The sequence below is a fragment of the Cupressus sempervirens genome, chromosome 8 (genome assembly GCF_028749045.1).
Source record: "Cupressus sempervirens isolate cs-2001-9-10 chromosome 8, ASM2874904v1, whole genome shotgun sequence".
In the NCBI taxonomy this organism is placed as follows: domain Eukaryota; kingdom Viridiplantae; phylum Streptophyta; class Pinopsida; order Cupressales; family Cupressaceae; genus Cupressus; species Cupressus sempervirens.
Window position 1 is genome coordinate 777,792,563 of NC_143125.1, and position 22,872 is coordinate 777,815,434.

A 22,872-nucleotide genomic window follows, 5' to 3' on the forward strand; every position below is an offset into this window, starting at 1 on the left:
TACTAGTTTCCTTCTTAACTCTTGCTAAGTACCACTTAAAAATTTGGAAAGCATCAGATTTCTATTTTAGAAACATAACTATCATCATTCTAGAATAATAATCAACAAATAGCATAATGTACTTATATCCTTTTTAGCTTTGCATATCAATTGGTCCACACAAGTTAGTATAAACAATCTCTAATATTCCTTCAGAGGTATGCGTCTTACTTTTAAAACTTGATTTTGTCATTTTTCCTAACTGACATTATTTGCACATTATATTGTTAGGTTACTTCAACTTATGCAAACCTATGACTCTTCTCATGTTACTGATAATAACCATGTTATCAAAATTAACATGACACAACCTCATGTACCATAGCTACACATCATCAAATTCTACAACTAAACAAGTAGTATCCTCTATATCAAGGTAGAATAGATTACCTACAGTTTGATGACCTTTTCCAATTAGCTTTCCATCAGCATTAAATATCTTAGCAATCTTGTTCTCAAACTCAACTTTACAACTTGAAATATTTAGTTGTGAAAGACTCAACAAATTATAGTTAAGTTCTTCAACATAATAAAAATTGTCACATAAAATCCTTACTATAAGTTTGATAAAACTTTTTCCTTTTATCAGATAGGGTGCATCATTACAAAAACTTACACTATTTCTGTCATAATAATTCAAGGTAATGAACTTACTTTTATCTCCAGTCATGTGATGTGAACACCCACTATCAATGATCCATCTATCATTCTTATTTACACAAGACACCATTGTAGTTGCCTCATCCTCATTAGATTCATCCTTCATTGTAGCATACACCACTTGATGGGGACACAACCCATGCACAGAATGGAAACAATAGGAAAAGGGAAATTGTATTAACTATGAAAATATGCTAGTACATTTAGTACAGAGAAAATAGACTTCAAAACATGCCCTAAGGGCTTACAATAACATAAATCTAGAGATAATTTCTCCTTTCAGTACCTCCTCTCAAACTCCACTTCAATCTGCCTTTTACAATGCCAGATGTCATTAAATAGACCCTAGAAGGTTAAGGACTAGGAATACATTCTAGAAAGTGCTAGTAGGCATCCACCGACCAAGTAGAAGGCTCCAGAAGCCACGTTAGAAGTTGGTGCAAATCTAGAAGAATCCAAAAATGGTAACCCAACTTTTGGGAGGCATAACTTTTGAATCGTAGCTCCGATTGACGAACCGTGTACATTTCCAGAAAGCTCTCGAAGCGCTCTATAGCCCTATGGAGGAGCTTCTCTCGTTCCCCATTTTTTGGACCTTTTTGAGGTCATTTAATGCCCCTAAATTGACTTTGAAGCATTTTTAGGAGGTCTCCAAAACTCAAAAAATTGTGATAACTTTCAAACCATGGGGCCTTTTGATCTGATTCTTTTTTTGGAATGCTCTAAATTACAATTAGATTCATCTAGCCAATTTACACCTCCTACTTTACCAAAATAATGGCTCAATTATATACTCCTATTTTTTTCGCATTTACATGTATCCCAAGGTGTTCAAATACTCTATCCTAGAACACTGATAGTGGAACTGTGAGAGTTGGAACCTTTATTTGACCCAAATGGGTATCCAAAAATGAAAACACATAAAACAAAAACTAAGTCTAAGTACATTTTTTGGGTGACACAAGATTGCTGTTATACCTCTCGATGCTCCTACATCAGACACCCAGGGTAGATTGAAAAGTGACCCTGTCACTTTATGAATGGTAGAGGATATCCCAAATGGGAAACCACAACTGCTGAAATCCAAGTTGAGTCTTCGATCGGCCATCCTTTCCACTTGACCAAGTACACTTCATACTACCTATTTCTTGTACTTCTACCCACACGATGATCTAGAATGTCTTCTATCTCCTCCTTCTTAGAAGCAGGAATTGGACATGGCTCTAACACCAGCTCCTCATCTACACCATCATCATGATACTCTGTTAAGTCTACAATGTTGAAAATAGGAGAAATGTGAACACCATCTGGCAGCTCCACCTCGTATGCATTTCCTGAGTCATGTTTCTTCAAAATTTTGCAGGGGCCAAATTTCTTCATTTTTAGCTTATTATAAGTACCAGCTGGAAATCTTTCTTTTCGTAAGTGCACCATGATAAGATCCCCTACTTCAAATTCCTTATGTCTTCTCCTTTGATCAGCCCTAGCTTTATACTCTTGATTCATCTTGCTAATGTGTGCTTGAATCTCCTCATGTAGACGCTTGATATGTTTAGCAAATTCTTCAGATTTAGCACTTGTCCTTTCTCCTTGCTCTATCTTCCTCAATTCTGGTGCAGTCCTTGGGCTACTTTCAAGTCTATTCTCAACTTCTTCCAGAATGTCCTCTAGAAATACCCCACAAATTTAGTAGGAGTCATCCTGTGAGCAGCCTTGTTAGGCTAACTTGCTCCTAGAATTAGATCTATCTAGTGACTAATTTTCCTTACTGGTGGCAATCCTTCTGGAACATTATCAGAGATAATATCTCCAAATTCACCTAGTAAATCTGAAACTTCAAGTGGTATTTCACTACTACCTTCTTTATCTTTCCTAGGAATCAAAGCATAGCGCATATGTTGATGTTTCATTCCATCTAAAAACTTCCTTCCATCAACAAGAGAAATCCTAGCACTACTACATACCTTTTCACCTTCCTTTTTCATGGGCTTCAATTTGTGACGAACTCCATCCTTTGTTAGAGAGTATGTGTTTACATGACCATCATGTACTGCATGTCTATCAAACTACCATGGTCTACCCAACAATAGATGGCAAACATCCATCAGAATAACATCATAGAGAACTTCATCATGGTAACTCCCAATTTTGAATTTCACTAAACATTGTTCACTTACTAGGACCTTATGATCATCTTTTACCCAAGCAATCCGATAGGGCTGGGGATGTTTCTCCCTCTTGAGCTTCAACTTAGAGACCATCTCCTCTGACACCAAGTTGTCAGTGCTACCACCATCAATGATCACATAAATACATATTTCCTCACATTTGCACCTGGTATGAAACAAACTCCTCCTTCTTCCTGGTTCAATCTCACCACTTAATAAGACTCTTTCATTTAGCAAGGTTTCTCCTCTTTTTGCATCCTCTAAATGTGATGACTGTGCATCCTCATCCACATGAGCAACCCTAGCTTGACCCTCAGCTCTCCTATTTCTCCTTCCTTGTTGTTGAGGGCATTCAAAGGCACGATGACCTTCTTCATTGCAATGGAAATAGGTACCATGGAAGCCTCCTCTTCCTTCTCCATGTCCTCTACCTCTTCCTCTCTGATTTCCAAAGTCTTGATCACGGGAGAGGTTGAAACCCTCATTCCTCTGGTTCCTGCTAGTACTCACATCTTCATTTTTCTTTTGAATTTCATTTCGACTTCCAGATGACCTACCACTTCCCCTTCCTCCTTGACCATGCCCTCTTTGTCTCCCTTCAAACCTCTTATTTAGCTTCTCTTCAACTCGTAGGGAAAATTGGTATGCCTCTTCAATGTTGGTCATTCTTACTAGACTTAATTCCTCCTGAATGCTAGGTCGCAACCCACTGATATAACGAGCAACCTTCTCCTTATTTACTTTTGCATGTCCTACTCTAATCAAAAGCCCATAAAACTCCTCTGTATAGTCTTAGACTAATCTTCTTGCTTGCTTTATCCCATGCATCTTCTTAAACAAATCAAGCTCGTAGTCTACAGGAATGAACTACTTCTTCAATTTGTCCACCATGCGATCTCACCTTGTGATCTTCTCCTTTCCTCTTCTGTTTCTTTCCAATTGAACCTCTTGCCACTAGATTTTGGCATGGCCTTTCAGTTTTGCCTTTGCAAAGTTAACCCTATCTGGGTTTCTGATATCCTCATACTCAAAGTATTCTTCCAGTTCATTGATCTAGTCGATCAACTCATCTGGTTTAAGATTTCTTGAAAATACACCCACACCAATTGTAGGTCTTTTCCCAAATTTAGTAATGGCCCTAAAAAGCCTTTCATCTACCTGATTCAGAACTTCTTCATCAAATTCCCCTTCTCATCCAATTTCTTCTTCTTCATTGTCATCCTCACTATCGTTACCTGCGGCAATATTTGTTCCTCTACGGAGCCCCTCCTGCAATGCTTGTACCTGCCTTTGGAGGGCTCTAACCTCCTCAGGATTAATAGCTCTGGCCCTTCCACCACACTCTCTTTGTGGAGGCATTTTCTTAACTCAAACCCATGACTACATAGTCCTGGTGCAAACCGCCTCATAGTCGGTGCTCTGTATACACACTTAGAAAAACTAGCTTTGATACCATTTGATGGGGACACAACCCACACATAGAATGGACACAATAGGAAAAGGGAAATTGTATTAACTGTGAAAATAAGCTAGTACATTAAGTATAGAGAAAATACACTTCAAAACATGCCCTAAGGGCTTACAATAACATAATTCTGGAGATAATTTCTCCTTTCAGTACCTCCTCTCAAACTCCACTCCAAACTGCCTTTTAAAATGCCAGAAATGTCCTTAAATAGACCCTAGAGGGTTAAGGACTAGGAATATATTCTAGAAAGTTCTAGTAGTCATCCACTGACCAAGTAGAAGGCTCTAGAAGCCACGTTAGAAGTTGGTGCAAATCTAGAAGAATCCAAAAGCAGTAACCAAACTTTCAGGAGGCATAACTTTTGAACCGTAGCTCCGATTGACGAACTGTTTACATTTTTGAAAAGCTCTCAAAGTGCTCTATAGCCCTATGGAGGAGCTTCACTCATCCCCCATTTTTTGGCCCTTTTCAAAGTCATTTAATGCCCCTAACCTAACTTTGAAGCATTCTTAGGAGGTCTCCAAAACTTGAAAAACTGCGATAACTTTCAAACCGTGGGGCCTTTTGACCTGATTCTTTTTCTGGAATGCTCTAAATTACAATTACATTCATCTAGCCAATTTACACCTCCTAGTTCACCAAAATAATGGCTCAATTACATACTCCTTTTTTTTAGCATTTACACCTATCCCAAGGTGTTCAAATACTCTATCCTAGAACACAGATAGTGGAATTGTGAGAGTTGGAACCTTTATTTGACCCAAATGGGTATCAATAAATGAATAAACATGAAACAAAAACTAAGTCTAAGTACATTTTTTGGGTGACACAGGATTGCCCTTATACCTCTGGATGCTCCTGCATCAGACAACTAGGGTAGATTGAAAAGTGACCCTGTCACTTTATGAATGGTAGAGGATATCCCAAATGGGAAACTTCAGCTGCTGAAATCCAAGTTGAGTCTTCGACTGGCCATCCTTTCCACTTGACCAAGTACTCTTCATACTGCCTATTTCTAGTACTTCTACCCACATGATGATCTAGAATGTCTTCTATCTCCTCCTTCTTAGAAGCAGGAATTAGACATGGCTCTAACACCAACTCCTCATTTGCACCATCATCATGATACTCTGTTAAGTCTGCAATGTTGAAAATAGGAGAATTGTGAACACCATCTGGTAGCTCCACCTCATATGCATTTCCTTTGTCATGTTTCTTCAAAAATTTTCAAGGGCCAAATTTCTTCATTTTTAGCTTGTTGTAAGTACCGACTGAAAATATTTCTTTTCGTAAGTGCACCATGACTAGATCCCCTACTTGAAATTCCTTATGTTTTCTCCTTTGATCAGCCCTAGCTTTATACTCTTGATTCATCTTGGTAATGTGTGCTTGAACCTCCTCATGTTGATGCTTGATATGTTCAGCAAATTCTTTAGCTTTAGCACTTGTCCTTTCTCCTTGCTCTATCTTCCTCAATTCTGGTGCAGTCCTTGGGCTACTTCCATATACAATTTGGAATGGTGATTTTTCAGTACTCCTATTTATAGAGTTATTGTAAGCAAATTCTGCTTGTGGTAGAATCAAATCCCATCCCTTGGGCTTATCCCCAACTAAACATCTTAGAAAAATTCCCAGACTTCTATTTAGCACTTCTGTTTGGCCGTCAGTCTGTGGGTGATGCATGGAACTGAATTTCAAGTCTGTTCTCAAATTCTTCCACAATGTCCTCCAGAAATACCCCACAAATTTAGTATCTCTGTCAGAAACTATACTCCTTGGAAGACCATGTAGTCTTACCACCTCTCTGAAAAACAAGTCTGCAATATGGACAACATCATGAGTCTTGTGGCATGGAATAAAATGTGTCATTTTGGAGAACCTATCAACCACCATAAATACTGAGTCATTACTGCATTGTGTCCTTGGCAATCCAAGAACAAAACCCATACTTATGTCCTCCCATGGCCTTGATGGAACAGACACTGGCTAATATAGTCCAGTATTGTGACTAAATCCCTTGGCAACTTGACAAACCTAGCAACTCTATACAAACTTCTTCACATCTTGTGAAATTTGAGGCCAAAAATAATGTTCTCTAAGAATGGCAATGGTCTTATCTTGACCAAAATGTCTTGCCATCCCTCTGCTATGTTTCTCCTTAATCAGATTTTCCCTCATGGAACTCCTTGGAATGGACAATTGGCTACCCTTGAATAACATGCCATCCTGAATCAAATAGTCTAACCACTTGGTTCTATCTATAGCAACAGGCTCTTTACAAGGTTTCCATGCTTCAGAAAAATTAGGATCCTCAGGGTACAAATTCTTGAGTTCATCAAACCCAACTACTTCAACCTACATTACTGTAAGCAATGACTCTCTCCTACTTAGTGCATCTGCAACCTTGTTAGATTTGCCACTTCTATGCTTCAACACAAATGTATAGCTCTGTAAGAACTCTACCCACTTCATATGCCTCTGATTTAATTTACCTTGTCTATTTAGGTACTATAATGCCTGATGATTACTATACAAAAAAAATTCCTTTGGCAACAAATAATGCCTCCATTTCTTTAAGGCTTGAACTATTGCATAGAACTCTTGATCATAAACAGAATACTTCTTCTTTCCATCATTCAATTTTTCACTAAAATATGCAATAGGCTTACCTTCCTGGCTTAATACAGCCCCAATAACACTGCCACTAGCATCACAATCCACCTAGAACACCTTTCTAAAATCTGGAAGTGCCAACACAAGTTGTTTTGTCACCTTCTTTTTCAGCAATTCAAAACTTCTCGCAGCTGCTGTAGCTCATTTGAACTCTTTTTTATCCCCTCTTATTGTGTCAGTTAGGGGTGCACATATGCCACTAAAATTCTTAATAAACTTCCTATAAAAACTAACTAGACCATGAAATGATCTTACCTCAGTAGCAGACCTTGGAGTAGGCCATTCCAAGATGTCTTTTACCTTCTCTGGATCCATTTTGAGACCTTCAGGTGATATAACAAACCCCAAATAGACTAACTCCCTTTTTGCAAAGATACACTTCTTCAAATTAATTAATAGTTTGTCTTCCCTTAACCTTTCAAGGACACTACAAATATGCAATAAATGTTCTTCCAAAGTCTTGCTGAAAATTAAAATATCATCCAAATAGACAATAAATTTTTTTCCCAAGAACTTCTTAAGTACCTCATTCATAAGCCACATGAAGGTACTTGGGGCGTTTGTCAATCCAAAGGGCATGACTAACCACTAATAAAAACCCTCCATGGTCTTGAAGGCTGTTTTGCACTAATCTCCTTGTCATATCCATATCTGGTGATAACCACTCTTGAGATCTATCTTTGTGAAGTACTGAGCTCCACTCAAGTAGTCCATAAGATCATCCATTCTTGGCAAAGGTAACCGATACTTGATGGTTATCCTATTTATAGCTCAAGAATCTGTACACATCCTCCACTCTCCATCCTTCTTTAGTGCGAGTACTACTGGTACTGCACATGGACTTAGGCTCTCCCGAATCAGACCCTTCCTTAATAGGTCCTGAACCTATTTGTTTAGCTCCTCTGTTTTAGTAGGAGTCATCCTGTGAGAAACCTTGTTAGGTTAACTTGCTCCTGAAATTAGATCTATCTGGTGATTGATTTGCCTTACTGGTGGCAATCCTTCTGGAACATTATCAAAGATAATATCTCCAAATTCACCTAGTAAATTTGAAACTTCAAGTGGTATTTCACTACTACCTTCTTTATCTTTCCTAGGAATCAAAGCATAGCACATACGCTGATGTTTCATTCCATCTAAATACTTCCTTCCATCAATAAGAAAAATCCTAGCAATGCTACATACCTTTTCACCTTCCTTTTTCATGGGCTTTAGTTTGTGACAAATTCCATCCTTTGTTAGAGAGTATGTGTTTGCATGACCATCATGTACTGCATGTCTATCAAACTGCCATGGTCTACCCAACAATAGATGGCCAATATTCATCAGAATAACATCACAAAGAACTTCATCATGGTAACTCCAAATTTTGAATTTCACTAAACATTATTCACTTACCAAGACTTTATGATCATCTTTTACCCAAGAAATCTAGTAGGGCTGGGGATGTTTGTCCCTTTTGAGCTTTAACTTAGATACCATCTCCTCTGAGACCAAGTTGTCAGTGCTACCACCATCAATGATCACATCACAAAATTTTTCATCACATTTGCACCTGGTACAAAACAAACTCCTCCTTTGTCCTGGTTCAATCTCAACACGTAATAAGACCCTTTAATTTACCAAGGTCTCTCCTCTTTTTGCATCCTCTGAATGTGATGACTAATCATCCTCATCCACATGAGCAACCCTAGCTTGACCCTCAACTCTCCTATCTATCCTTCCTTGTCATTGAGGGTATTCAAAGGCACGATGACCCTCTTCATTGCAATGGAAACACATACCATGGAAGCCTCCTCTTCCTTGTCCACATCCTCTACCTCTTCCTCTCTAATTTCCAAAGTCTTGATCACGAGAGCGGTTGAAACCATCATTCCTCTAGTTCCTGCTAGAACCCACATCTTCATTTTTCTTTTGGGTTTCATTTCAACCTCCAGATGACCTACCGCTTCCCCTTCCTCCTTGACCACACCCTCTTTGTCTCCCTTCAAACCTCTTATTCAACTTCTCTTCAACTCGTAGGGCAGACTGGTATGCCTCTTCAACGTTGGTCATTCTTACTAGACTTAATTCCTCCTGAATGCTAGGTCGCAACCCACTGATATAATGAGCAACCTTCTCCTTATTTTCTTCTACATGCCCTACTCTAATCAAAAGCCGATTAAACTCCTCTGTATATTCTTGGACTGATCTTCCTGCTTGGTTTAGCCCATGCATCTTCTTAAACAAATCAAGCTCGTAGTCCACAGGAATGAACTGCTTCTTCAATTTGTCTACTATGCGATCCCACCTTGTGATCTTCTCCTTTCCTCTTCTATTTCTTTCCAATTGAACCTCTTGCCTCCAGATTTTGGCATGGCCTTTCAGTTTGGCCTTTGCAAACTTAACCCTATCTAGGTCCCTGATATCCTCATACTCAAAGTATTCTTCCAGTTCATTGATCAAGTCAATCAACTCATCTAGTTTCAGATTTCCTGAAAATACACCCACATTAATTTAGGTCTTTTCCCAAATTCAGTAATGGCCCTAAAAAGCCTTTCCTCTACCTGATTTAGAACTTCTGCATCAAATTCCCCTTCTCGTCCAATTTCTTCTTCTTCATTGTCATCCTCACTATCGTTACCTGTGGCAACATTTGTGCCTCTACGGAGCTCCTCTTGCAATGCTTGTACTTGACTTTGGAGGGCTCTAACCTCCTCAGGATTAATAGCTCCGGCCTTTCCACGATGCTCTTTTCCTGGAGGCATTTTCTTAACTCAAACCCACAACCACATAGTCCTGGTGTAAATTGCCTTACAGTCGGCGCTCTATCTACACACTTAGGAAAACCAGCTCTGATACCATTTGATGGGGACACAGCCCACGCATAAAATGGACACAACAGGAAAAGGGAAATTGTATTAATTGTGAAAATAAGCTAGTACATTCAGTACAGAGAAAATAGACTTCAAAACATGCCCTAAGGGCTTACAATAACATAAATCTAGAGATAATTTCTCCTTTAGTTACCTCCTCTCAAACTCCACTCCGAACTGCCTTTTACAATGCTAGAAATGTTCTTAAATAGACTCCAGAGGGTTAAGGACTAGGAATACATTTTAGAAAGTGCTAGTAGGCATCCACCGACCAAGTAGAAGGCTCCAGAAGCCACATTAGAAGTTGGTGCAAATCTAGAAGAATCCAAAAATGGTAATTGAACTTTCGAGAGGCATAATTTTTGAACCGTAGCTCCGATTGACGAACCATTTACATTTTCGGTAAGCTCTCGAAGCACTCTATAGTCCTATTGAAGAGCTTTGCTCGTTCCCTATTTTTTGGCCCTTTTTGAGGTCATTTAATGCCCCTAACTTGACTTTGAAGCATTCTTAGGAGGTCTCCAAAACCCGAAAAACAACGATAACTTTCAAATCGTGGGGCCTTTTGACTTGATTCTTTTTCTGGAATGCTCTAAATTAGAATTACATTCATCTGGCCAATTTACACCTCCTAGTTCACCAAAATAATGGCTCAATTACATACTCCTTTTTTTTGGCATTTACATGTATCCCAAGGTGTTCAAATACTCTATCCTAGAACACTGATAGTGGAACTGTGAGAGTTGGAACCTTTATTTGACCCAAATGGGTATCTAGAAATGAAAACACATGAAACAAAAACTAAGTCTAAGTACATTTTTTGGGTGACACAAGATTTCCCTTATACCTCTAGATGCTCCTGCATCAGACACCCAGGGTAGATTTAAAAGTGACCCTGTCACTTTATGAATGGTAGAGGATATCCCAAATGGGAAACTTCAGCTGCTAAAATCCAAGTTGAGTCTTTGATCGACTGTCCTTTCCACTTGACCAAGTACTCTTCATACTGCCTATTTTTAGTACTTCTACCCACACGATGATCTTGAATGTCTTCTATCTCCTCCTTCTTAGAAGCAGGAATTGGACATGGGTCTAACACCAGCTCCTCATCTGCACCATCATCATGATACTCTGTTAAGTCTGCAATGTTAAAAATAGGAGAAATGTGAACACCATCTAGCAGCTCCACCTCGTATGCATTTCCTGAGTCATGATTCTTTCAGAATTTTGCAGGGGCCAAATTTCTTCATTTTCAGCTTGTTGTAAGTACCGGCTGGAAATCATTCTTTTTGTAACTGCACCATGACTAGATCCCCTACTTGGAATTCCTTATGCCTTCTCCTTTGATTAGCCCTAGCTTTATACTCTTGATTCATCTTGGTAATGTGTGCTTGAACCTCCTCATGTAAACGCTTGATATGTTTAACAAATTCTTCAGCTTCAACACTTGTCCTTTCTCCTTGCTCTATCTTCGTCAATTCTGGTGCAGTCCTTGGGCTACTTCTATATACAATTTGGAATGGTGATTTTTCAGTACTCCTATTTATAGAGTTATTGTAAGCAAACTCTGCTTGTGGTAGAATCAAATCCTATCACTTGGGCTTATCCCCAACTAAACATCTTAGCAAATTGTGCAGACTTCTATTTACCACTTCTGTTTGGCTGTCAGTCTATGGGTGATGCATGGAACTAAATTTCAAGTCTGTTCTCAACTTCTTCCAGAATGTCCTCTAGAAATACCCCACAAATTTAGTATATCTGTCAAAAACTATACTCCTTGGAAGACCATGTAGTCTTACCACCTCTCTGAAAAACAAGTCTGCAATATGGACAACATCATGAGTCTTGTGGCATGGAATGAAATGTGCCATTTTTGAGAACCTATCAACCACCACAAATACTGAGTCATTACCGCATTGTGTCCTTGGCAATCCAAGAACAAAATCCATACTTATGTTCTCCCATGGCCTTGATGGAATAGGCAATGGTTGATATAGTCCAGTATTGTGACTAAATCCCTTGGTAACTTGACAAACCTGGCAACTTTGTACAAACTTCTTCACATCCTATGAAATTTGAGACCAAAGATAATGTTCTCTAAGAATGGAAATGGTCTTATCTCGACCAAAATGTCCTACCATCCCTCCACTATATTTATTCTTAGTCAGATTTTCCCTCATGGAACTCTTTGGAATGCACAATTGGCTACCCTTAAACAACATGCCATCCTAAATCAAATAGTCTAACCACCTTGTTCTATCTACAACAACAGGCACTTTACAAGCTTTTCATGCTTTAGCAAAATCAGGATCCTCAGGTTACAAATTCTTGAGTTCATCAAACCCAACTACTTCAACCTGCATTACTGTAAGCAAGAACTGTGTTCTACTTAGTGCATCTATAACCTTGTTAGATTTTCCACTTCTATGCTTCAACACAAATGTATAGCTCTGCAAGAACTCTACCCACTTCATATGCCTCTAATTCAATTTACCTTGTCTATTTAGGTACTATAATGCCTGATGATTAGTATATAAAACAAATTCCTTTGGCAACAAATAATGCCTCCATTTCTTTAAGGCCTGAACTATTGCATAGAACTCTTGATCATAAACAGAATACTTCTTCTTTGCATCATTCAATTTTTCACTAAAATATGCAATAGGCTTACCTTCCTGGCTTAATACAGCCCCAATAGCACTGCCACTAGCATCACAATCCACCTGAAATACCTTTATAAAATTTGGAAGTACCAACACAAGTTGTTGTATCACTTTCTTTTTCAGCAATTCAAAACTTCTCGCAGCTGCTGGAGTCCATTTGAACTCTTTTCTATCCCCTCTTATTGTGTCAGTTAGGGGTGCGCATATGCCACTAAAATTCTTAATAAACTTGCTGTAAAAACTAACCAGACCATGAAATGATCTTATCTCAGTAGAAGACCTTGGAGTAGGCCATTCGAAGATGGTTTTTACCTTCTCTGGATCCATTTTGAGACCTTCAGGTGATATAACAAACCCCAAATAGACTAACTCCCTTTTTGCAAAGATACACTTCTTCAAATTAATTAACAGTTTCTCTTCCCTTAACCTTTCAAGGACATTACGAATATGCAATAAATGTTCTTCCAAAGTCTTGCTGAAAATTAAAATATCATCCAACTAGACAATAACAAATTTTCCCAAGAACTTCTTAAGTACCTCATTCATAAGCCCCATGAAGGTACTTGGGGCATTTGTCAATCCAAAGGGCATGACTAACCACTCATAAAGACCCTCCTTGTTCTTGAAGGCTATTTTCCACTCATCTCCTTCTCATATCTATATTTGGTGATAACCACTCTTGAGATCTATCTTTGTGAAGTACTGAGCTCCACTCAAGTAGTCCATAAGATTATCCATTCTTGGCAAAGGAAACTGGTACTTGATGGCTATCCTATTTATAGCTCAAGAATCTGTACACATCCTCCACTCTCCATCCTTCTTTGGTGTGAGTATTTCTGGTACTACACATGGACTTAGGCTCTCCTGAATCAAACCCTTCCTTAACAGCTCCTGAACCTGTCTATTTAGCTCCTCTGTTTCAGCAGGAGTCATCCTGTGAGCAGCCTTGTTAGGCTAACTTGCTCCTAGAATTAGATCTATCTAGTGACTAATTTTCCTTACTGGTGGCAATCCTTCTGGAACATTATCAGAGATAATATCTCCAAATTCACCTAGTAAATCTGAAACTTCAAGTGGTATTTCACTACTACCTTCTTTATCTTTCCTAGGAATCAAAGCATAGCGCATACGTTGATGTTTCATTCCATCTAAAAACTTCCTTCCATCAACAAGAGAAATCCTAGCACTGCTACATACCTTTTCACCTTCCTTTTTCATGGGCTTCAATTTGTGACGAACTCCATCCTTTGTTAGAGAGTATGTGTTTGCATGACCATCATGTACTGCATGTCTATCAAACTGCCATGGTCTACCCAACAATAGATGGCAAACATCCATCAGAATAACATCATAGAGAACTTCATCATGGTAACTCCCAATTTTGAATTTCACTAAACATTGTTCACTTACCAAGACCTTATGATCATCTTTTACCCAAGCAATCGGATAGGGCTGGGGATGTTTCTCCCTCTTAAGCTTCAGCTTAGAGACCATCTCCTTTGACACCAAGTTGTCAGTGCTACCACCATCAATGATCACATCACAACATTTTTCCTCACATTTGCACCTGGTACAAAACAAACTCCTCCTTTTTCCTAGTTCAATCTCACCACTTAATAAGACCCTTTCATTTACCAAGGTCTCTCCTCTTTCTGCATCCTCTGAATGTGATCACTGTGCATCCTCATCCACATTAGCAACCCTAGCTTGACCCTCAGCTCTCCTATCTATCCTTCCTTGTCGTTGAGGGCATTCAAAGGTATGATGACCTTCTTCATTGCAATGGAAATAGGTATCACAAAAGCCTCCTCTTCCTTGTCCATGTCCTCTACCTCTTCCTCTCTAATTTCCAAAGTCTTGATCACAGGAGCAGTTGAAACCCTCTTTCCTCTAGTTCCTGCTAGTACCCACATCTTCATTTTTCTTTTGGATTTCATTTTGACCTCCAGATGACCTACTGCTTCCCCTTCCTCCTTGACCACACCCTCTTTGTCTTCCTTCAAACCTCTTATTTTGCTTCTCTTCAACTCATAGGGCAAACTAGTATGCCTCTTCAACGCTGGTCATTCTTACTAGACTTAATTCCTCCTGAATGCTAGGTCGCAACCCACTGATATAATGAGAAACCTTCTCCTTATTTGCTTCTACATGCCCTAATCTAATCAAAAGCCAATAAAACTCCTCTGTATATTCTTGGACTGATCTTTCTGCTTGCTTTAGCCTATGCATCTTCTTAAAAAAATCAAGCTTGTAGTCTACAGGAATGAACTACTTCTTCAATTTGTCCACCATGCGATCCCACCTTGTGAACTTCTCCTTTCCTCTTCTGTTTCTTTCCAATTGAGCCTCTTGCCACCAGATTTTGGCATGGCCTTTTAGTTTTTCCTTTGCAAACTTAACCCTATCTGGGTCCCTGATATCCTCATACTCAAAGTATTCTTCCAGTTCATTGATCCAGTAGATCAACTCATCTGGTTTCAAATTTCCTGAGAATACACCCACATCAATTGTAGGTCTTTCCCCAAGTTTAGTAATGGCCCTAAAAAGCCTTTCCTTTGCTTGATTTAGAAATTCTCCATCAAATTCCCCTTCTGGTCCAATTTCTACTTCTCCATTGTCATCCTCACTATTGTTACCTATGGCAACATTTGTTCCTCTATGGAGCTCCTCCTGCAATGCTTGTACCTGCCTTTGGAGGGCTCTAACCTCCTCAGGATTAATAGCTCCAACCCTTCCACCATGCTCTCTTCATGGAGGCATTTTCTTAACTCAAACCCACAACCACACAGTCCTGGTGCAAACTGCCTCACAGTCGGTGCTCTGTCCACACACTTAGGAAAACCAACTCTGATACCACTTGATGGGGACACAACCCATGCATAGAATGGACACAATAGGAAAAGGGAAATTGTATTAACTATGAAAATAAGCTAGTACATTTAGTATAGAGAAAATAGACTTGAAAACATGCCCTAAGGGCTTACAATAACATAAATCTAGAGATAATTTCTCCTTTCAATACCTCCTCTCAAATTCCACTCCGAACTGCCTTTTACAATGCTAGAAATGTCTTTAAATAGACCTCAGAGGGTTAAGGACTAGGAATACATTCTAGAAACTGCTAGTAGACATCCAACGACCAAGTAGAAGGCTCCAGAAGCCGCATTAGAAGTTGGTGCAAATCTAGAAGAATCCAAAAATGGTAACCAAACTTCTGGGAGGCATAACTTTTGAACTGTAGCTCCGATTGACGAACCGTTTACATTTTAAAAAATCTCTTGAAGCCCTCTATAGCCCTATGGATGAGCTTTGATCCTCCCCCATTTTTCAGCCCTTTTTGAGGTCATTTAATGGTCCTACCCTGACTTTGAAGCATTCTTAGGAGGTCTCCAAAACTCAAAAAACTGCGATAACTTTCAAACTGTGGGGCCTTTTGACCTTATTCTTTTTCTGGAATGCTCTAAATTATAATTACATTCATCTAGCCAATTTACACCTCCTAGTTCACCAAAATAATTGCTCAATTACATACTCCTATTTTTTTGGCATTTACATGTATCCCAAGGTGTTCAAATACTCTATCCTATAACATTGATAGTGGAACTGTGAGAGTTGGAACCTTTATTTGACCCAAATGGGTATCTAGAAATGAAAACACATGAAACAAAAACTAAGTCTAAGTACATTTTTTGGCTGACACAGGATTGCCCTTATACCTCTGGATGCTCCTGCATCACCACTTCATCATCATGATCATCATATCCATTTTTTGTTTCCTCTTCAACAATGTAACAAGACATCTTGCCTTTGTCTTTGTAATCTTTGTTGTCTTCATCTCTTTTACTTTTGTACTTGTCTTCAACTCTATAATTCTTCTTTTTTGGACATCTAAAAGAAATATGACCAACTTCATTGCAATTGAAACACATGATAGGTAACTTACCTTTGAGCTTATGTTTAACTCTATGCAATCTCCTTGCTAGTAGTGCTTCAAGTTGATCTACATCTTCCTCATCTATATCACTATCAGTGGACACATATTTTACCTTTTTCTTCTTCTTCTCATTAGGCTCTTTCAATGACAACTTGGCTTTGAAAGAAAATTCAACATTGTCAAGTTTATAATTATCAAAATTAGATAGCTCAAAAGTAGTGAGCCTACCTACCAAACCTTCAAGAGTCAGATTAGAACCTGGTATACATCTCAGTTCTTGTATTGTAGAAACTCTAATAGCATAAATAGGCAACAATGTTCTCAAAACTTTTCTTAGTATAGTCTCATCATCTATCTTACCAGTAGCTCCTCTTATTGCATTAGCAACATATTTTATCCTAGAGCAATATTGATCAATATTCTCACCTTCTTGCATTCTCATATCATCAAAATTACCTCTAAGACTTTTAGATTTGGCCCTTAGAACATTTGTGTCACCTCCATAGATAGTGTGTAGAGCATCCCATATTTTCTTTACACTATCATAATCCTGGATTTCATCAAACTTGGCATAACTTAGGCCAGAGGCAATCTCCAACATTGCCTAGTTGTGTTCTTTCTTCTTTTTTAGATCTTCAATAGTTAGGGCTCTAGTAGGATCAACATGTTGTACGGTGATTGTAGATTATACATGATCTCCAAGACCTCCTAGGTGTACCTTCATCAAACTTTTCAATGTAAGAAAGTTACCTCTGTTAAGCTTGGGTACCTCTCTTTTTGACATCTTAATCTTTTTACTTCTAGTACCCTCAAACTAGTCCTCTTAAGTAGATGACTCTGATACTAATTATTGGAATTCTTTAGAATAACTTGGGGGGGGGGGGGGGGGGGGGTGAATTAGCTATCTAAGCTCTAGATGTACAATTAAAACTTTTCACAACTTAGTGAACCCATATCCATAAAATATTTCCATCATGCATGCATCCAATTGATCATGCAATCACTTAAACTTGTAGGTTACCATCAAATCAACTTTGCAGAAATGTAAACATGAAACATAATAGATTCAATAACATATTTGACACAATGATTTAACATGGAAATTCAATTTGGGAAAAACCACTAGTAACATGCTCTACTCATTCTCACTCTTCTGAAGTGATTCCTTATGAAAGGAAAACCTTGTTAAAGGTTACAATGCACATTGTTAAATGTGACCTGGTTAAAAGATTTCAATCACCCTATTAGGAGTAAGATTTGTTAGAGTACTTTAGATCATTCACTTGGAATTTCACCCAGTTAAAGGATTTATAAATGATTGTTAGGTCAACCTTAATCCAAAGGATTTACCCTAGACTAGTATAATGATTAGAAAGTAATAGTAAGGCTTGTTCTGATAACAACTTACAACTCCATTTACAAATTATTGATCTTTATTTTTAGTCCTCCATTTTGCTTGACTTTCATACACTTCAGATTTGACAACTTGTTCACCCTTCAAGCATCTATACCCTTAAGCCTTCTTTCTTTGCTTGCCAATGCAGTCTCTTCTCTTAGGTTATTGAATGAAGCAATACCATAGACTCCTTGTCTTCCTTAGGTTCTCGTGCATGAAAACCTTTGCTTCTAACCAACCATCTCTATAAATAGAGAATTAAGATATTTTCCTATTCATCCTCCATCATCCATTTTAGGGTTAGGTTGGATTAGGTAAGATTCAATGAATCTACCCATCATTTCATTTCATTCCCTTCTAAAAAATTTTCCTTTAATATTCTTTGAATTCGCCTCAAAATGATTCACTATGAATTTTGTTCCACCAGCTCATCAAGCTTATCTTCCACATAGTTCACATAATCCAAGAAATCAAACTTGTCAGCTTATATTCATTGAATTCAAGATCTTTCTCATAATGCTGACACTTGTAACTTGCTTTTGATGCTTGACACATACTACATTGCTTGACATCCACTACCAAAACACTTGACATGAACTGGTTTACTGGTTCTTAACATTAACTAAACTTTATTCAGCTTACACTGTATCACTTGGCTTACACTAAAATTGAATTTACTCAGCTCCAATTGATTTTTTGCTTGTCTTACTCTAACTTTGCTCAACACCTAGCATGCAAATTGTTAAGCTTGGCATACATACTTCATTTAACTTGTTCTTCTAGACTTAATTAGTGTATCCATCCTTTACAACCTTAAGTATATTATCAATGCAATATAATATCACTATCTTAATTGATCTTTGTACTCCTTTTCCATATCATAACTCAATCTTTCCTCTAGGTGCTACCGTTACCTCATTTAATCAAATCCTCTTCATCAATCAAACAAATGATAGTACTCAAATAATCTAAGCAATTGTCTTACCAACAAGTAGTAGGTTGAAACACATATTCATACTTGTATCAATCTATTTTCAACAAAACCTAGGTTACTCTTAACTCCTTTGCGATGATGTGATCACTGCCTGACTTAACTACTACTGTCTTTTACACCTTTGCAACCTAGAAACTAGAGTTTACTTGACTACTTGCAATCATATGATGGTTCAAAATTTTACTGCATGGTGAATAGGACATGTGTCATCTTGTCACTTTCTCACTTTAGCTATCCTTTATGTAACTTCAAAAAGTGAGAATATGACAAGCTTTGATCTGCATATGATCAATAATCATAATTGATCACGGGCCTTTGAGACATTTCCTGCTTTGATGCATTGAGATCTTCTAGAATGTTGACACCTATCTAATGCTACATCATTGCCACTGGGTCCAACTAAAAATGCACTTAGGGAGAATATAAAGGTAGATCCATGATTATTTAAATGAATAGGGCATGGCATCAAAACTTAGAGTGATTTAACCTAAGAAGGGGACCCAACTTAAGTGACACATGGGTAATCCAACCCTTCAAAATGGTAATACAACATTATATCATTGAAGGGGATAACTAGAGTTTTAGTTAGGTTTTAGCCACATGCCTGGCATACTATGCAAACTTGACACAATGAATAGATATCTTTGAAAGGGAATATAGGGGGGGGGGGGTGTTTAAAATGGCTAACATTACCAAGATGGAGCACATAGTGTACTTTGATCCAATATGGTGGATGTTCTAGGAGGGATTATTCCATTTTTCATTTGTGGCTATAGATTGAACCTATGCAATGTAAACAATAAGTGAGAGATTGTTGAGATTATGTGTGTTGCACACATTGCATAATATTGTACCTAGAAGAACCTAGATGGGTGTGAAACATGTAGAGATTCACATGGGATATACTTAATGAGCTGCATTATAACATGGTGATAATATTTGATGTAATTATTTAATATTGAGGAAAATGAATTAAATATCAAATATTAAATGTGGGATCAATGGGTTAGGTAGCACATGGTTTTAGTAGATCATTTATGTAATACCACTTGGTGATTTTGTGGGACTTGCTAGTATATAAGCAACCGCAAGGTACTTGTAGAGATAAGATGGAAGGGAAAAAGGGAAAAAGGAAAGTTTAGCAAGACAAGACTTGACATGTTAGCCAATGGAGCATTTGTAAAGGTTGGAAGCATGGCATGGGATGTGTGGATGCATGCTTGTTCATATGGATTGCTTGGTTGTGGTTATAGATTTGAAGGCTTCAATGAGTGTATTGTAATGATTTTTTTTGCTAAATAATACAGCGTGATGGATGCTTTTGGAGGCTAGGTTTTTCCCTCAATGAGGATTTCCCAGGGTGTATCTTATGTCACATTTTTGTGGTTATGTTGTCTATTCTCTTGAAAATTTATTTTAGATCTATTATGGATTATGTGGAAATAATTATATTCTTTGTTGCAAGTTTCCTTACACACATATATATACATACATATATATGTATACAAATACATACATATACATACATATGCATACATACATACATGCATACATATACATATAAACACACACATACACAAACATACATGTATATATATGTTTTTTTTATTAGATATAAGAGTTTCAAAAAATAAAAAGCAACCAAAGCACCACCACAAAAAAATCAACAAGGAGGCCAAGCCTCACTAAGGAAGAACAATATCATCTATACAACATAACAAAAAGAGGAGAAGAAGGACTATATAACTAAGAACATTATAGTAATTGACCACCCAAGTAGTCCAACCTAAGGGACCCTCCATCCAAATGATGCTTTTACGTTCTTGAATCTGCATCAGCTTGAATAAATCTTCGTTTCTAGCATTCACTTTCTTACTGATTTCTCTATTCAACCTAATGCAATCTTGCTCAAAAGCTTGCAGATTATCCAGGGTTCTACACCATTGGTATCCATGCATCAACTCATAGTAGAAAAAAGTAGCATGCCCATCATGAAGGAACCTTCTCATCTTGTCTTGCTTGATTAACATAGTAGCCTGCACTTGCAATTTTTTTAAAAATAAGTGAGTTTTCAAAAAAACTCAGTAAGATCCCTCAGCTTACCTTGGTACCTTTCCTCATTCTTGCACTTCCAGATCCACTAGAGAATGTTAGACGACAATATATTCCATTAATATGACTAGTGATAATATCAAGAATATTAACATCAATGGGATAAACAATGCCAAACATTCTCCATATTTCTTTAGCAAAAGTACAATCTAAAAGAATATGTCTACTAGTTTCAAGAACTTTACATAAATTACAAATATCATAATTAGATAAATCTCTCTTAATAGGTAGCTTGTCCAACATGACTAACCATCTGAAGCATCTAATTTTAGGCTCAACAGAATTCTTCCACAAGATATCAAAGTACTTTTTCCAAACATCACCATCATAAGAAGAGTACCAAACAACATTGACATGATCAATAATATCTGTATTACAATCAAGGATTATGTATATATTCTTGGCCTTAAGTAAATTTGTGACAACTCCACCAAGCCAGTTACATTTATGTTGCCTTTGAGAGTCAACATGGCATATAGTGGGAATACCATTAATAGCTTGCACAATTATGTTATAAATTCTTTTATGGAAATCAAGGATATCATACATACATACATACATACACACACAAATCATATATATATAAAACTAGTTATTGAATATTAATAATAATTAATACTATGAAAAATTATATGCATGAAATACTAAAAAAATTGATGCAAAAAGAAGACATAAAGGATATTCATACTACCTTGCAATGATTTTAGGGCTTTAAATTATTTTTAGAAAATGAAATATGCAGTGAAGACAACACATTCTTTTGACATCCTTACCAAAGATAAAGTCAATGGTGGGCTCCATAAATGAGATTCAAATATCAATACAAACAATACCCTGAATGGGATGCCCACCCAAAGCTCTGAAGTTAATTGGGTTTTTGTTTGTAACCATAAGAGGAGAATCTATAAGAGAAACCCTTGGCAAGATTTATTATGGGAATGGAACCAAAAGAAAGTCATGATCCATACAAAGGTGGGAACCTACTTTCTCAAAAGATGATATTATAAAAGATGTAATATGAGCATAAAAAAATGACATCTTAATGAAACCCTAGATAGAAGACAATTGCATCAAATTCATAAGAAGAATCGAATCAAAATTCAAAATGGATGCGATCAAGGAAAGAAAGGAAGTCATTCAAGAGATATGGGCATTGGTCAACAAAGTGAGATTGATTATTTGATTATCAACAATTTAACCTTAGATAGGTTATGGAATGAATGTAATAAATTTGGCCTTATTGTGTTTTGGCATTGAAATAACATTTTTTATTTTTACTATGCTCTATGGATTCAAGCAACAAATTTCAAAGGTGAGGTCTACCACTGAACACTAGAATGGGTTTTTCTATGTAGAATGTTTAAATCAAAACATCAAAGGTAAGTTCTTAAAAGCCCCTTATATTTTTGTCAAAAGTTTTTTAATTTCATTTTTTGAATGAAACACAAAATGTTATATGTCAATTATACTCATACCATTTGCATACCATTAGGTTGAATTTACCAAACTTTCTATAGAATTGATGAATATATCAATAATGGAAAAAACTAGGGACATGCTAGGGGGTTTCAAAGGGCTACTAGAGAAATTTTTATGCTTTGATTCGATTAAGATTTTGGTATATTTCTCTAAAAATAAAACCTTAGGCCAATAAATATCATCACCAACAATTCTATATACAAAATGATCTCATCTTTCTTCAAGGGTATGATTGGATCTAAAATAGTATTCACCAATTCTATTATTATAAAAAAATTCTATTCTATGGATTCAAGTAAAGATGTTATAGATAAGGAGTGAGGTTTTGGATTTTTAGAACATAGAGGATTTGGTTTTTTTAATAGAACCTCTATGTTAGAAGAAGAAGAAATCATTTTTCATTATGCTTATGAAGATTTGGATCCTCAATC